We start from the raw sequence: 16,348 nt of genomic DNA on the forward strand, positions 1-16,348 counted from the left end.
TTAAAGACACTGTCTTTCTGAAAATAAGGATTAGAGCTGGATGAATACACCCCTTTCACAAACCTTCCTCATGTCTCTGTTGGGTCATCATAAGCAGCTTGTTCTTCCAGAGTTAAATACAAAAGCTACTGATTATCAGTTCTGAACGCCCTCAGTTAGGCATCAGGACAATTAAGAGGGACAGAAATATTAAAAAACATGTAAATAAGTCATTTCACCAAAAGAGGCTGTAATAAAAAAAAAATGAACAAAGGCAAACTTTCTATAGAAATATTATTTAGGTTGCCACTTGGGCACTCTGGCTTTCCAATATGAAAAATCTGAAGCTTGCCACATTCCATGTAATTACAGGACTTTCCATATTTATATAATTATATAATTACAAACAAGAGAGATAAGCACATTACAAAAAAAGAGAAAGATGGTCCATTTCTATGAAACCAATTTCCCATGAAAATTTGTAATATTTAAAACGATATAATTCATAAGGAAGCTCCTGATATATGGAAGCTAGCAAAATGTGCAAATAGAGGAGCAAACTGTTGGTTTTAATGTCTGGACATCTTTATTAGGCTGTAGAATTTATTCTGTGATTTCTCAGTTCTAAGACAAGACCTAATTTCTCACATAGTTCTGTTAAGAGCAAACATCTACCCTGACACTGGAGCAGTCCTCCTTTCCCTCTGCACTATGCAGGAATACTGGAAAAGTACACACGTGACACAGCAGCTGATCATGCTTTCTCTTCTCTGTGGAAAGGTACGTACAGGTTGTGGTTACCATCCAAGGCAGCCATAGCTACTACTGAAGCAAGAGGGCTGTCCTCTCATTATATCCTATGTGACCTAAATACAGGGAAGGCAGAAGTGAAACCGACTCCTAAACTCACTGCTGTTTAACAATAAGCCAGGAAATATATATCCGCTCTCTTCCACAAAAAGAAGAATGGCAATATGTAGTGAATATCTGATTGCTGTACACAATTCCTCTAAATGCTGCTTTTTTTGAAATTTGAAAATACCTAGGGATAACTCAGAACACTACTCCAGTATTCACAGCTAATTTCAACAGGGGGTGCTTCAGATATCTTATTTTCGCACCAATTTCAATGCATTTCAATTTAAGAATTTTACTGTATGATTTAATAACCTGGGATACACATCTGCATTTTCTCATCCACATTTCCACTGTTCAGCATGCCTTTCCCACCTTGCTCACTGGCACACTCATTAACTTGCTCTGCATTCTTTCAAATCTCCCCACAAAAACTATTCTTTGTCCTATGCTTCACTTCACCTTGTGTATATATCTATTATAGCATTCATCTAATTACATTTGCATTTTTTGTACATTTATCTACCCAATAGATGGCAAATTTCTTTTCCTTTTAGTATTTCCAGCATGTAGTATATACGATCTTATTATATTTTCAGTGAATATAAATATTGAAAAATAACAAAGATATCTTTGTCTACTTATTGTTCAAAAAGTAAATCATATCATAAAAAGATATGGTTTATTTAATTTAGGTTGACCCACCATGTATATCCCCATGAATAGAAAACTTTATCCTCTTAACTGAAATAATCAATTTGGCTTTACTGAATTTCATATTCCACATACTAATTCCAGTTTTACATCACCTCATAATTGATACACCTCATAAATAAGGTAAAACTTTAAAAGTAAAAATAAGGTTTTTTAAAACCTCTTCTATCCTAACTTACCACTCCTACAGTTTACTTGAAATAGTTTAAAACTGTAGTCCAGGGCTTCCCTGGTGGCGCAGTGGTTGAAAGTCCACCTGCCGATGCAGGGGACACGGGTTCGTGCCCTGGTCCGGGAAGATCCCACATGCCGCGGAGCGGCTAGGCCCGTGAGCCATGGCCGCTAAGCCTGCACGTCCGGAGCCTGTGCTCCGCAACGGGAGAGGCCACAACAGTGAGAGGGCCGCGTATCGCAAAAAACAAACAAACAAACTGTAGTCCATGCCATATTTTGGATTTTTCCTGTTGTATGTAACATATTTTGAGAATCCTTTCTCAACGCATATCACACTTAAAATCATCTTATCACTGCTTAAATTTATCTATAAATTTTAAGGCATATTGGCTACCACTGGTTCTTATACATTACCTTTCCTTCTTTTGAGATCTGTTTTACTTTTCTGTAGGCTATAATACTTCTTCAAGTAAGGATAAATAGGAACTTTCTTAGACTTACTTGTTATAAAACAAAAGCCTTTGCTTTGCCCACTTGTATAAATGATATTTTGGATATAGGATTCTTAGATTGCAGTACTTCCTGTAAGATTTATTAATATAGTTGCACTGTACTACTATCAGTTTTGCAGGTGGGAAATTTAATACAAGTATGATGCTCTTTCCTTTGCAAACCATTATTCCTATGCTGGAAAGGAAACATTTTCTTTTTACCAACAGAGTACAGATATCCTAGCCAGATATATCTATACATTTAACATATGTATATAAATTTACATATGAATAAAAAATTTATTCTACCCAGTCCTTGCGATGTACTTTCATTTTGATAACTTGAGTTTTTCTTTGGTTCAAGTGAATTTTCATCTATTATTTCTTTGAATATGGTTTCCCTTACATCTACTCCTTTCACTTCTAGAGTTACTCCTGTTTTCCACACACCAGGTTTTCTTTGTCTAGCATTTCACTCCAATTCTTTGTTTTCTCCCTTTGTTCCTCCAGATCACTAGATTTTTGTCCCTGATCATTCTGTTGTTCAAATCTCCTATGATATCTTTTTTTTAATGCTGGTCTATTTTGATCACTCCCTCAAAATATCTGACCCTCCATAAGAAGTTTTATTTTAATTTTTAAGTTTTCTTCTTGTACTAAAACAGCTTCAATTGGAGCCAACTGTGTGGTAGAATATGGTCTTTCTCCATGCAGCAATCAAATTCTCTGAATTACATGTGGACTCACAAGCCTATTCATATCAGCCCATATGGGTTCCCTCAGCACATTTGAAAACCACAGCAGTGTATTTGGAAGAGTGGTGATGAGCAAGATTTAGTAAGTAGTTTCTTCATTAGGCAGATTGGCAAGTTTCTCTTAGGGCATGATCATTAACTGGACAGAGATAGCTTCTTTCCAAGACAAGAGGGCCTACTGGAGCTCTGGTATTCAGGGCAAAAACAACTTTTATTCCACCATTTCTTTTCCTATCATTCATTCAAACTTTTAAAAGTTGTATTTGTTTTCCTTTTGTACAAATGGCAAATAGTCCTCCTTTTGGATCATAATATTGACTCCATAGGGAGTCAGTATTGATCCTGCAGGGTTCACTGAACTTTGTCCTATCCTTATCAATGACCTCCAGTCCCAGTAATTTGAACTTATGCACTTCATTCATGAAATACTCCAACAGCCTCCAAGCCAGTCTTTCCTACCTTCCTATACCTGCCCTAGTTAACTCTATTAAAACCTGTGAGATTACTTTCCTCCAACTCTGGTATTATCAAGTCATACATTTTGTCATTCCTCAGGGAAAAATCATCAAAACTGCCTTATTTCTATCATACCAAGTACAACCTCCTTTGCTTCACTTTCAAGAGTCCACTCTCTGACATCAGAGTTGTCCACAGGCTGACCAACCATTTTGGGAAACCCCTCCACGGGATGTAAAAAGTTCTGATCTTTGGCAATGGGTGTCAAAGTTTGGCAGGGGGGTAGTACAAACTCATATGGTAGTCCAAAAAATAGGGCTGAAAGCAATACTGGTTTTAGTATCTGACGGACACAGCAAAATTATCTGCCTTCTCCTCTGCAGTTGCTGTTTTTTTCTCTGGCCACTAATTTAGCAACCATGATTTGTGGTTCACAATCATGGATCATTCATCATTGCATCACTCCTAGTGATGCAACTTAAGTTCAACAAAAGTACATTGTCAATGTTAACAGTTCATCTCTGACTTCCTCTGTGCAGTAATTGTTGTGCTTTGTATCAAGATAGTGCTAGTTTAATGTTTAACACAGTGAATATTATGAACATGCTTTCTAAGAGTTCAGATAATGAAAATGAGAATGACAATCCCAATGCTGGCATGACCCAGACATCACCAAAAATGAAGGCTAAACGAGAGGACACATGCACAGGTAGATTAGGCAGATAAACAATCAAAACAGAACATACTGTAAGATATGCAGAGAGAATTTGGGGTTGGACATGCTGGAGAGGGAGATGTGAAAGAACATACGGAAACTGAATCTCCCAAGTCTGGGGTGAGACAGGCAAGTGTTTCTAAATCAATCAAAAGGGTTTTTTGTGTTTTTCTTCCTCCCCAAATCACACCAATAATAATAAATTACATCAGGCTGCATTAGCCTGGGCATACTACACAAAACAGACACAAACTATTGTTTTGTTTCCTTGACTGTTCTATGAAACTGAGTAAAATTACCTATTTTGGCTCAGAGGCGGCAACAACGGATAAACAAAAAAGGATTTTGATGAGTTGTGCTGGCCCCTTACAGTGTAGTGCTGACTTTGTCAGCACTTAATGGCAATCACGCTTTCTATACCATGTCAAGTGATGTGCCAAGTCAGAGAAACAAAAATCATCCCCCCTACTTACTAGGTACTTTCATTTGACAAAGGGAGTTTCAAATTGTCTTCTTGATTTCTATGAGGGTTTTAAACCGTGGAAAACATAAAACAAAAGATTGTTGATATCTTGTCCAAATATAAACTAGACTTTTCTCATTTATCTGGATATTAGGCAGACAGTGTAAATGCAAATTTCGGCAGTTTCTTTTCAGTCTATAAACTTCTTCCCAAAGAAAATGAAAAGATCTTACCTGCCAAATGTCCCGCACACCTTGTATGCAATACTTCTAAGACAGGGGTATGATCTGTTTACCCGTGATACTGAGGCTTTTATAACGAAAGTTTTTGTTCACTTTTGATTCTCCCAAAACATGCAATATTATTTAATGAGATTTTTTACTTTATAGAAATGGAGGTAGACAGCCTCCTTAGATATGTGCCTATGATGGCTATCACTGTTGCTGGCCATAGAAAAGATATTAAAAGGCTGGCCTGTAATAAAATCATATTTTCAAAGTACAGGACAAAAAGAATGCCCTTCTATGATTTGGAAACACAATGAGGATATTTATATGCTTTTCTCTAAAACTGTTTCATGACCACTGAAAAAGCTATAAGGAGCCTAAAGAAGGAAGAGTGGACCACCTGAGTTGATTGATGTTATGTGTAGGTTGTGAAAAATACTTATATGACCAAAAAACAAACAAACAAGACCATTTTTTGGAATAAAACCGTTTTAGAACTCAAAGTCACCAGGAAGCAGCATTATATTAGTTTCCTAGGACTACTGGAACCAATTACCAGAGATTAGGTGGGTTAAAACCACAAGAATTATTCTCTCACAGTTCTGAGGCCAGAAGTTCAAAATCAAGGTGTCAGTAGGATTGCTTTCTTCCAGACACTATGAGAGAGAATCTGTTTTCTGCCTTTTTCCTGGCTTCTGGTGGTGGCCAGCAATCCTTAGCATCCCTTGGCTTGTGTACACATCACTCCAATCTCTGCTTCTGTCATCACATGGTTTTCTTTCCAGTGTCTTCTGAGTCTGTGTCCAAATTTTCCTCTTATAAGGACACCAGTCATTAGATTAGGGTCCACCTTCATGCAGTATAACCCCATTTTTTTTTTTTTTTTTTTTTTTTTTTGCGGTATGCGGGCCTCTCACTGTTGTGGCCTCTCCCGTTGTGGAGCACAGGCTCCGGACGTGCAGGCTCAGCGGCCATGGCTCACGGGCCTAGCCGCTCTGCGGCATGTGGGATCTTCCCGGACTGGGGCATGAACCCGTGTCCCGTGCATTAGCAGGCGGACTCTCAACCACTGCACGACCAGGGAAGCCCTATAATCTCATTTTAACTTGATTACATTTGCAAAGATTTGATTTCCAAATAAGGTCACATTAATAGGTACCAGGGATTAGAATTTAAGGATTTTTTAGGAGGACACAATTCTACCCACTATAGGCAGACAAGTTAAACAGGACTTTCTCAATTTCTGTAGCAAACTGTAACTTATTTGGAATCCAATTTTGAATTCATGAGTTCAAACTACTTCTGTGTTCAACTGATGCTGAGAAAGCCTTTGAGAAAATTCAACATCCATTCATGATAAAAACTCTACAGAACGTCTTTGTTGTGATAAAGAGTATCTACAGAAAATTACAGCTAACAACATACTTAAAGATGAAAGACTGAATGCTTTTCCCCAAGATTGGGAACAAGGCAATGAAGTTCACTCTCACCACTCTTATTCAACACACTGCTGGGAGTTCCAGTCAGTGCAATAAAGAAAAAAGAGGAAAGAAGAGACATACACATGTGAAAGGAAGAAATTAAAAAGTCCCTATCTATAGATAAATGATTGCCTGTGTTGAAAATACCAAGGAATCTTAAAAAACACCCCAAAACCCCAAAAACCTAGAACTAATAAGTGGGTTCATCAAAGCTGCAGGAAACAAGATAAACAAACCAAAATCAATTTTATTTCTGTAGACTGGCAATATACAACTGGAAACACAAAATTAAAAACAATATTATTTACAATATTGATAATAAATATTTAAGTGTAAATCTAACAAAACTTGTACAAGATCTGTATGCTCAAAATGACAACTGCTATTAAAGAAATCAAAGAAGACATAAATGGAGACACATATCGTGTTCATGGACTGTAATATTCAAAATAGTAAAGATGTCAATTCTACTTGAATCGATCTATAGGTCAATTCCTAGCAAAATCTCAGCAGGATTTCTTGTAGATGTAGACAAGCTGACTTAAAAACTTACACAAGGTAAGGAAAGTAGAATAGCTAAAATAATTTTGAAAAGAAGAATAAAGTTGGAGTAATCACACTATTTAATTTTAAGACTTCCTATAAAGCCACAGAAATCAAAACAGCCTGGTATTGGTGAAGGGATAGACAGACAGATCAACAGAACAGATTGGCTAGTCCGGAAGTGAAGCCACACAAATACGGTTAATTGTTTTTTTGATAAAGGTGCAAAGCAATTCAACAGAGAGAGTCGAGTCCTTTAACAAATGGTGTTGGAACAATTAAACATCCATATGCAAAAAACAAGAAAAAAAAAAGACTTCAACCTGTCACATGTTACATGTCACAGAAAAGTTAACTCACATGTTACAGAAAAGTTAACTCAAAATGGATAAGTCTAAATGTAAAATGTAAAACTATGTAACTTCTAGAAGAAAATGTAGGAGAATATCTTTATGACCTAGGATTAGGCAAAGAGTTCTTAGGATGATGCCAAAAACACAGTCCATAGACAAAATAACTGATTAACTGGAATTCTTAAAAATCAAAAACATTTGTCCCACCAAAAGTACTAAAAAAATAGCTAATAGATCAAAATTCCATCCATCAGTGGTCCCCACAACCGGTTACATATGAGAATCACCTGGAGAACTTTTTAAAAACAGATTTTCAGGGCCTATCACAGACCTACTGAATCAGATCCTCTGAGGGAGGGCTTCAGAATCTGTATTTTTTAAAAACTCTACAGGTAATTTTGATACACAGCTGATCCACAGACTATCATTTAGAAACAGCTGTTATAACAAGAGAATACAGGATTGAGAGCACAGCAGATGGAATAGCTCTGAGTAGAAGGAGGGATGTCACCTCCTCTGAGACATTAGGAAAGCAAATAAGGATGAGGTTGAGAGATCATTCTTACTAGACCCATTTTCTCTGTGTAGTAAGATGCAAGTTTATCTTCTCAGACAAGAAAGAGGAAGAACACTGGAATTAAGACCTCTAAAAGAATAGTGGAAGTTAGAAACGGTTGTTGTAGAGATCATGCTAAAAGAATCGCTAAGGGGCACTGAGGACAAAATTAAGCTTGAAGATAAAGCCACAATCACAGCAATTGGCTCAACTGGGTAATTATTTTTTATAGCAGTTTAGGATTAAGAATGAAGAAATTGTACTGTATATACTTTGATTTCACCGCAATAACATAATGGTGACAAATTTGTGATGGATCTATAATTCAGACCACATTTGAACCTCGCTTATGCCACAATTTCCCAAACTGAGTGACAGGAAACTTGCAACCGATGTTAACTTGTGCTAAGGGAACAAAGGATCCCTTGGTCATATAAGTGCCCCTGCTGTACTTTAAATCTCTTTTAGAAATGAACAAAGAACATTAGAAAATTAAAGACTTTGAGAAATCCCACAAAGAAATTTGTTTAATCTTGTTTAATAAGTATGCAAACTTATTTTCTGGGGAAGACTGCTTTTCAACACACTTATTAACATTCCCTCACTACGTTACATGCAATTTTGGAAACTGGGAACAAAATATCGATTTATCACATTGTATTTGATCTATTTGATGCAAGATATTCAGGTAAAAAATTCCAAGATTCCAAGTTTCCAAACATTCACAAAATTCTATAATTAACTAAACATATTTTTATGTAGATTTTATTATATTTTTTAAAGATGTTTTTGATGTGGACCTTTTTTTTTTTTTTTTTTTTTTTTGCGGTACACGGGCCTCTCACTGCTGTGGCCTCTCCTGTTGTGGAGCACAGGCTGCGAACGCGCAGGCCCAGCGGCCACGGCTCACGGGTCCAGCCGCTCCGCAGCATGTGGGATCCTCCCGGACGGGAGCACGAACCCACGTCCCCTGCATTGGCAGGCGGACTCTCAACCACTGCGCCACCAGGGAAGCCCTGATGTGGACCATTTTTAAAGTCTTTATTGAATTTGTTACAGTACAGCTTCTGTTTTATTTTTTAAGTCTTTATTGACTTTGTTACAATATTGCTTCTGTTTTATATTTTGGGTTTTTTGGCCCCAGGCATGAGGGATATTAGCTCCCCGACCAGGGATCAAACCTGCACCGCCTGCATTGGAAACTGAAGTCTTAACCACTGGACCTCCAGGGAAGTCCCCTTCATGTAGATTTTAAATGTATTTCTAACGATAATGTTGGACAAAGCACTAGGACATCCTGGATACCTAAAAAGTCCTTTCTTAAATCACAAATTAATGGAACAAAACTAACATCAAACTCCTTAATTTATCACAAAGAATTACAGTCAAGGTCCAACCATTACTGCAGATTTTGGCATGAGGCAGGAGCATCTTAATCCACTTCCAATGATTTTTACTATTAAGTTGTTATAGATAATAAACAGTTAAAGAAAGGAAAAAGGTGAAGAAATTGAGATTGTACATTTTTCTTTTGGCAATGCATCTCTGGGGGAAATAAAGGTGAATGAGGTTAGTAATCCACAGCTCTATTTTACTCGAGAAATGAGGGTGAGACCTTAGTCCTCTGAGGCCTAAAGAGTTGGAAAGAAGTTTTGATAGGTTGTTAGGTTCTGACATAAGCTTACTGTGGGCAGAGCTAAGGATATGTACCTTATGTTTTAAAGTGAGAGGATGAAAAATAGCCCATGATATTATCTCTACTTTCTCACCTTTCATTCATTCATTCATTCAACCTCACAAACTGAGGTTTGCTTCCAACAAAATATGAAAAGTTAAGGTGAAAACAACATTCAAACTGGTTACGTGTATGAATACATATCCTTCCTACACTATTTTTTTTCTATATTTCAGATGTATCCTCCTTTGACAAAGGTCTCCCTTTAACTACCACTCCATCTGTTCAGTTATACAGCAAACTGATACTTGTTTACATTATCTTTACTTTCTCATTACACATTTTTTCTTCAGCTTACTCCCCCAGAGCATTTATACCCATTGCCCCACTGAAAATGCTCCTACTGAGGTCACCATATAAATCTCCGCACAGTCAAATCCAGCGAAAAGTATTTTTCTTCATTTCACTAGATGGACTATACAGCAATTGAAAGAGTTGACCATATCCCTCTCTGACTTGAAAATTTCCTTGATTTCCTAGCTGCTCCACTCTCCTGTGTTTCTTCCTACTCTCCTTTGCTCTTCCTTTTCTCTCCTCTCCTTCACCTCAAATATGTTAGAATGACACGGGGCTTCATCTTGTTCCTCTTCTCTATCTGTATTCTTCCCTTAATACTCTAATCTAGACCCATGGTCTATTAACCATGTATATAGATGATTCTAAAAATTTACATCCCCCACCCTGGCTTCCTCTCTGAGAACCCCAAATGTCTGTACCTAACTGCTACCGTGGTATATTCAAAGTGACTAAAGTGAAAACTAACATAGCCCAACGAAAACTTTGAGTTCTACCCTATCTCTTCTCATCTTTCCTACCTCAACTGCAATACTACTATTTGCCCAGCCTAAAATCAGAACACTGATCCTTGAATCTTCTCTTTCCTTTAAGTTACTCCCCCAAGCACCCCCCACCAATGAACACAATCACCGTCACTATGATATCCAAACACAGAATGCAAACATAAAAGTACTTTCAGCCGTTGTCTTGAACCCATCTACTCTTTCTACTTCTTAACACCCTAATTAAGCCACTATCATCTCTCATCTAAGCTAATATAATAGTATCCTAATGGTTCTCCCTGCTTCTATTCATACCCTTTACAAACGCTATTACACATAGTAGTAGCCAGCATGATCTTCTTAAACCTTAAATTATGTCTCTCATTTGCTATTAAACACCACGGATACACACTTATCATAAAATCCAAAGTCTTATCAATGTAGAAGTCACTTTAAAAACATAATAAAGTTCCAGCTTACCTTTTATTCCCCCAAGTTACCAAATGTGGTAAAATACACATAACAAAATTTATTGTCTTAACTATTTTAAGTGTACAGTTCAGTGGTATTAAACATATTCATAATGTTCTGCAATCATCACCACCATCCATATCCATAATTTTTTACATTATGTAAAACGGAAACTCTATGCCCATTAAATAATAACTCTCTATTTCCCTCCGCCCCCAAGCCCCTGGCAACCATTCTACTCCGTTATGATTTTGACTACTCTAAGTATCTCATCTAAGTGGAATCATAAAGTATTTGTCTTTTTGTGACTGGCTTATTTCATTTACCATAATGTCCTCAAGGTTCATTCATGTTGCAGCATGTGTCAGAATTTCCTTCCTTTTTAGGGGTGAATAATATTCAATTGCATGTATTCACCACATTTTGCTTATCCATGGACACTTGGGCTGCTTCCACATTTTACCTATTTTGAATAATGCTTCTATGAACATGGGTATAAAAATATCTCTTGAGACCCTGCTTTCAATTATTCTGGCTACATACCCTGAAGTGGAATTGCTTGATCATATGGTAGTTTTATTTGATTTTTTGAGGAATACCATACTGTTTTCCACAGCGACTGAACAATTTCACATTCCCACTAACAGTGCACAAGTGTTCCAATTTCTCCACATCCTCACCAACACTTATTATTTTGTCTTTTTTTTTTTTGATAGTAGCCATCCTAATGAGTGTGAGGGAGTGTATCATTGTCGTTTTGACTTGCATTTACCTAATGATTAGTGATGCTGAGTATCTTTTCATGTGCTTATTGGTTATTTGTATACCTTCTTTGGAGAAATGGTTATTCAAGTCCTTGCCCTTTTTTTAATTGGGTTGTTTTGGTTTTTTGCTGTTGAGTTTTAGAAGTTCTCTCTATATTCTGGATATTAATTCCTTATTAATCATCAATATATGATTTGCAAATATTTTCTCCCATTCTATGCACTGTCTTTTTACACTGTTGGTATTGTCTTTTGATGAACAATTAAATAAAATTTTAATGAAATCCAACTTATCAATTTTTTCTTTGGTACCTATGTTTTTTAGATTCATATCCAAGAAATTATCGCCAAATTCAATGACATGAAGCTTTTGCCCTATGTTTTCTTCTAAAAATTTTATGATTTTAGCTGTTATATTTAGGTCTTTGGTCCATTTTGACTTAATTTTTATAAGTGGTGTTAGGTAAGGGTCCAACTTCATTCTTTTGGGTGTGGATATTCAGTTTTCCCATAATCATTTATTGAAAATACTGTCCTTTCCCCACTGAATGGTCTTGGCACCGGTGTCCAAATTCATTTGATTATATATATATATGTGGTTTATTTCTGGGCTCTTTTATTCTACTCTATTGGTCTATATGTCTGTCTTTGTGCCAGTAACACAGTGTTTTGATTACTACAGCTCTGTAGTAAGTTTTGAAATCAGGAATTTTGAGTACTTTCTTTTTCAAGATTGTTTTGACTATAAGGGTCCCTTGAGATTCCATACGAATTTTAGGATGAGTTTTTCTATTCCTGCAACAAGTGTTATTGGGATTTTGATAGGGATTTTTCATTGACTCTGTAGGTTGTTCTGGGTAGTATTCTTTTTTTTTTTTTTTAACATCTTTATTGGGGTATAATTGCTTTACAATGGTGTGTTAGTTTCTGCTTTATAACAAAGTGAATCAGTTATACATATACATATGTTCCCATATCTCTTCCCTCTTGCGTCTCCCTCCCTCCCACCCTCCCTATCCCACCCCTCCAGGCGGTCACAAAGCACCGAGCCGATATCCCTGTGCCATGCGGCTGCTTCCCACTAGCTATCTACCCTACAGGGTAGTATTCTTTAACAATATTAAGTTTTCTAATCCATGAATATGGGATGTGTTTCCATTTATATATGTCTTCTTTAATGTCTTTCATCAGTTTTCTTTTGTAGCTTTCATTGTACAAGTCTTTCCTCTCCTTGGTTAAGTTAAATACTCAGTATTTTATTCTTTTTGATGCTATTATAAATGGAATTGTTTTCATAATTTCCTTTTGAGATTGCTCATCGTTAGAATTTTGTTACTCTGTTGACTTATTAGCTCTAATGGTGTTTTGGTGGACTCTTTAGGGTTTTCTATGTATAAGATCATGATCATCTGCAAAAAAGAGATCCAGCTTAAGTTTCAGATCTAATTTCATATATCTATTCCCCCCTCACTCACTGTGTTCCAGCCATTTTGAATTTCTTCCTATTTACTCACTATATCATGTATATTCCTGCCTCAGAATGTTTATTTTATCAACTCCCCTACCCCCAAATGCTCTTCCCATAAGTTCTTGACTGCCAGGTTCATTGCCATTCAGCTGTTCTTATTCTAGCTTCCTGAGGTAGAATCTTAGAATATTCACTTTCAGCCTTTTTGCTTTTCTAATAAATACATTTTAAGTATATCGCTTTCCCTCTATGGTCTGTTTGAGTTGCAAAGTTCTCTCTCTCTCTAACTCCCCCCTGCCCCCACTGTGTGTGTGTGTGTGTGTGTGTGTGTGTGTGTGTGTGTGTGTGTATCAGGTGGTTAACTATATTGTTGAAATCTTCTATATCCTTTCTGATTTTATTTATTCTATCAATTACTGAGAAAGATGTGTTAAAATCTACCACATGATTGTAAATCTGTCTATTTCTCCTTTCAGTTCCATCAATTTTCACCTTATATATTCTGAAACTACTACTGGGTTTATAGATTTAGAATTATTATATCTTCTTTATATTTATCAATGTTAGATATCCTTTATTTCTAATATAACGCTTCTTAAAGTCCACTTTGTTTGCTATGAATATAAATACCTCAGCTTTATTTTAACACCTGCATAATGTTTCTTTTGTCACTCTTGACTTTCAGCTTTTTGTACCATTATAATTTAAGGTGTATTTCTTATAAGCAGTACACAGCTGGGTTTTGTTTTATTACATAGTCTGACAATCTGTTTTTTTCTTTTAATTAATTAATTAATTAATTTATGGCTGTGTTGGGTCTTCATTTCTGTGTGAGGGCTTTCTCTAGTTGTGGCAAGTGGGGGCCACTCTTCATTGTGGTGCATGGGCCTCTCACTATCGCGGCCTCTCTTGTTGCGGAGCACAGGCTCCAGACGCGCAGGCTCAGTAATTGTGGCTCACGGGCCCAGTTCCTCCGCGGCATGTGGGATCTTCCCAGACCAGGGCTCGAACCCGTGTCCCCTGCATTGGCAGGCAGATTCTCAACCACTGCGCCACCAGGGAAGCCCCAATCTCTGTTTTTTAATTAGAATATTTGTCCTTTTCATTTAGCACATTACCCTTATTACAATTATGTTTACAATTTTAATCTTGGTTTCCATCTGATCCATTTTTTGCATTCTTTTTCTCTCCTTTATCATCTTTTGGATCATTCAATATATTCTATCATACCACCAACCTCCTTTAGTAGTTCCTAAGTATACCATGTTTCCTCTCTGATCATTATTATTTCCTTCCTTCAGCTGACTTTAGGTTTTGTTTGTTCTTCTTTTTCTAATTCTTTTAAGTGGTAGCTTAGGTTGTTCATTTGAGATTTTTCTTGTTTTTTAAGGAAGGTCTGTATTGCCATGAACTTTCCTCTAAGAACTGCTTTTGTTGCATCGCATAGATTTTGTATGGTTGTGTTTTCATTGTCATTTGTCTCAAGGTATTTTTAAATTTCTGCTTTGATTTCATTGTTGTTCCTAAGCATGCATTGTTTAACATCCTTTTTCATGGTTATCTTAGAGATTCTAACTTTTCTAACTTGTTTTCCTGAATTTTAACTAATATGAACAGTTACTTTTATCAGTGATGCTTAGACATTTTGAGTACATTACATGCCTCCTCGCATTAGGGTTATTTTTGCCATGCATTTTAGTTATAAATACATTTTAAACCTCAGAAGACATTATTGTTGTTGTTGTTGAATAGGCTACATTAAGTCAATATTTTAATGTTTCTCAGTACACTTATCCTTTTGGTTGCTCTTCATTCCTTCCTACATTTCTGTTTTTATGTTTGGTATTGTTTTCCATTTACCTGAAGAACTCCATTTACTATTTCTTTCAATGCAGACATGCAAGTGACGAATTCTCTAAGTTTTTGTCCTTTCACTTTGAAAGATATTAAACTGGGCATAGAATTCTACATTGGCAACTTTTTCCAGAGCTTTAATTATGTCATTCTACTCTCTTCTGGCTTCCATTATTTATATTGAGAAGGCAGCAGTCAGTCTTATTGTTGTTCTTTGAACAAACCATTTTCCTTAGTCTGCTTTTAAGATTTTTCTCCTTCTCTCTGAAGTTCATAACTTTTACTATGTTGTGTCTATGTGTGGTTTTCATTTATTTATCCTGCTGGAAATTCTTAGAACTTCATGAATTTGTGGTTTGAAAGTATTCCATCAGTTTTGGAAAAATCTTGGTTGTTATCTCTTCAACTATTGCTTCTGTGCCACTGTTTTCCTCATCTCCTTCATTGACTCCAATTACACATATACTGGGCTATTTAAATTTCACCTGTCTTCTCAGATACATTTTTTTCTCACCCAAATTTCTTTGTATCTCTGTGCTTCAATTAAAAAATTTATTGTCAATCTGTTATTTAGTTTACTAATCTTGTCTTCTGCACCTAAACCAATCTAATAAGCTTGCAATTTCAGATATTGTATTCTTCAGCTCTAGAATTTCCAATTGATCCTTTTACAGAGGTTCCAATTTTCTGGAGAAATACTTAATCTATCTGCTTTCTCTTTCATTTTCTCTATCTTTTGAATATTTTAATCATAGCTATTATATCTTTTTCCAATTTATCCCTCCCCCCCTTATCCCCTGGCAACCATAAGTTTGTTTTCTACACCTGTAACTCTATTTCTGTTTTGTAGATAAGTTCATTTATACCTTTTTTAGATTCCACATATAAGCAATATCATATGACATTTGCCTTTCTCTGTCTGACTTAACTTCACTCAGTATGACAATCTCTAGGTCCATCCATGTTGCTGCACATGCCATTATTTCATTCTTTTTTATGGCTGAGTAATATTCCATTGTATATATGTGCCACATCTTTATCCATTCTTCTGTTGATGGACATTTAGGATGCTCCCATGTCCTGGCTATTGTAACTAGTGCTGCAATGAACATTGGGGTGCATGTATCTTTTCAAATTATGGTTTTCTCCAGATACATGCCCAGGAGTAGGATTGCTGGATCATATGGTAGCTCTATTTTTAGTTTTTTAAGGAAACTCCATACTGTTCTCCATAGTGGCTGCACCAATTTACATTCCCTCCAATAGTGCAGAAGGGTTCCTTTTCTTCACACCCTCTCCAGCAGTTATTGTTTGTAGGTTTTTTTGATGATGACCATTCTGACTGGTGTGAAGTGATACCTAATTGTAGTTTTCATTTGCATTTCTCTAATAATTAGTGATGTTGAGCATCTTTTCATGTGCTTTTTTAGCCATCTGTACGTCTTCTTTGGAGAACTGTCTATTTAGATCTTCTGCCCATTTTTTGGATTGGATTGTTTTTTGATACTGAGCTGC

The 16,348-nt window shown here is 36.3% G+C and overlaps 1 protein-coding gene across 3 annotated transcripts in view; it reads right to left on the reverse strand.

The window, feature by feature from the left end:
• The window catches only part of MIPOL1 (mirror-image polydactyly 1), a 305,508-nt gene that overhangs the window by 115,028 nt on the left and 174,132 nt on the right, over window positions 1–16,348 (reverse strand). The window lies entirely within an intron of this gene.

Source organism: Grampus griseus (genome assembly GCF_964374135.1).
Source record: "Grampus griseus genome assembly, chromosome: 2".
NCBI classification, from domain to species: Eukaryota; Metazoa; Chordata; class Mammalia; order Artiodactyla; family Delphinidae; genus Grampus; species Grampus griseus.